Source organism: Prunus persica, chromosome G2, assembly GCF_000346465.2.
Source record: "Prunus persica cultivar Lovell chromosome G2, Prunus_persica_NCBIv2, whole genome shotgun sequence".
Lineage (NCBI taxonomy): Eukaryota > Viridiplantae > Streptophyta > Magnoliopsida > Rosales > Rosaceae > Prunus > Prunus persica.
In genome coordinates, this window is record NC_034010.1 from 30,397,731 (window position 1) to 30,400,136 (window position 2,406).

Here is a 2,406-nt window from a genome sequence, read left to right on the forward strand (position 1 = left end):
GGGTATTGTTGAATATGTTCAATTTTTTGATTTATGTTTTGGAGATCTTTTGTCTCCATTCGAATCCTCAATCTCTAATTTGAATTCTCATAGTTTTTCCAATCAAATTGGACACTCCAAGCCTTTTATGTATCCAACCCTAGGTCACGCTACAGACAGGTATTGTTGTATCGGTTCAGATTTTTTGATTCATGTTTTGGTAGATCTTTTGTGTTCATTCGAATCCTCAATCTCTATTGTGAACTCTCACACTTTATCCAATCAAATTGGACACTCCGAGCCTTTGCTCTGGCCAACCCTAGCTCACGCTACAGATGAGTATTGTTGAATCAGTTCAGTTTTTTGAATTCATGTTTTGGCAGATCTTTGTGTCCATTCGAATCCTCAATTTCTAATTTGAATTCTCATAGTTTTTCCAATCAAATTGGACACTCCTAGCCTTTTATGTATCCAACCCTAGCTCACGATACAGACAGGTATTGTTGCATCGGTTCAGGTTTTTTAATTCATCTTTTGGCAGATCTTTTGTGTCCATTCGAATTCTCAATCTCTAATGTGAACTCTCATACTTTTTCCAATCAAATAGGACACTCCTAGCCTTTACTCTAGCCAACCCTAGCTCACGATACCGATGAGTATTGTTGAATCGGTTCAGTTTTTTTAATTCATCTTTTGGCAGATCTTTTGTCTCCATTCGAATCCTCAATCTCTCATGTGAACTCTCATACTTTTTCCAATGAAATTGGACACTCCTAGCCTTTACTCTAGCCAACCCTAGCTCACGCTACAGACAGGTATTGTTGTATCGGTTTAGATTTTTTGATTCATGTTTTGGTAGATCTTTTGTGTTCATTCGAATCCTCAAGTTCTAATGTGAACTCTCACACTTTTTCCAATCAAATTGGACACTCCGAGCCTTTGCTCTGGGCAACCCTAGCTCACGCTACAGATGAGTATTGTTGAATCAGTTCAGTTTTTTGAATTCATGTTTTGGCAGATCTTTTGTGTCCATTCGAATCCTCAATCTCTAATTTCAATTCTCATAGTTTTTCCAATCAAATTGGACACTCCTAGCCTTTTATGTATCCACCCTAGCTCACGATACAGACAGGTATTGTTGCATCGGTTCAGGTTTTTTAATTCATCTTTTGGGCAGATCTTTTGTGTCCATTCGAATTCTCAATCTCTAATGTGAACTGCTCATACTTTTTCCAATCAAATTGGTCACTTCTAGCTTTTTATGTAGCCAACCCTAGCTCACGATACAGACAAGTATTGTTGAATCAGTTTAGTTTTTTGAATTCATGTTTTGGCAAATCTTTTGTGTCCATTCGAATCCTCAATCTCTAATGTGAACTCTCATATTTTTTCCAATCAAATTGGATACTCCTAGCCTTTACTCTAGCCAACCCTAGCTCACGATACAGACAAGTATTGTTGAATCAGTTCAATTTTTCGAATTCATGTTTTGGCAGATCTTTTGTTTCCATTCGAATCCTCAACCTCTAATGTGAACTCCCATAATTTTTCCAATCAAATTGGATACTCCTATCCTTTGCTCTAGCCAACCCTAGCTCACGCTATGGATGAGAATTGTTGAATCGGTTCAGTTTTTTGAATTCATGTTTTGGCAGATCTTTTGTGTCCATTCGAATCCTCAATCTCTAATTTGAATTCTCATACTTTTTCCAATCAAATTGGACACTCCTAGCCTTTTATATAGCCAACCCTAGCTCACGATACAGGCGGGTATTGTTGAATCTGTTCATTTTTTTGATTCATATTTTGACAGATCTTTTGTGTCCATTCGAATCCTCAATCTCTAATGTGAACTCTCACACATTTTCCAATCAAATTGGACACTTCAAGCCTTTACTCTAGCCAACCCTAGCTCACGATACGGATGAGTATTGTTGAATCGGTTCAGTTTTTTTGATTCATATGTTTTAGTAGATCTTTTGTCGCCGTTCGAATTGCCAATCTATAATTTGAATTCTCATACTTTTTCCAATCAAATTGGCCTTCTGTATCCATTTCTACAGCCAACCCTAGCTCACAGTATAGATAGGTATTGTTGAATCGGTTCTGTATTTTTCATTCATGTTTTAGCAGATCTTTCGTCGCCATTCGAATCCCCAATCTATAATTTGAATTCTCATACTTTTTCCAATCAAATTAGCCACTTCTAGCAATTTCTACAACCAACCCTAGCTCATAGTACAGACAAGTATTGTTGAATCAGTTATGTATTTTTCATTCATGTTGTAGAAGATCTTTTGTGGCAATTCGAATCCGCAATCTGTAATTTGAATTCCCACACCTTTTCCGATCAAATTGGCCACTTCTAGCCATTTCCACAGCCAACCCTAGCTCCCGATACAGGCGGGTATTGTTGAATCTGTTCAA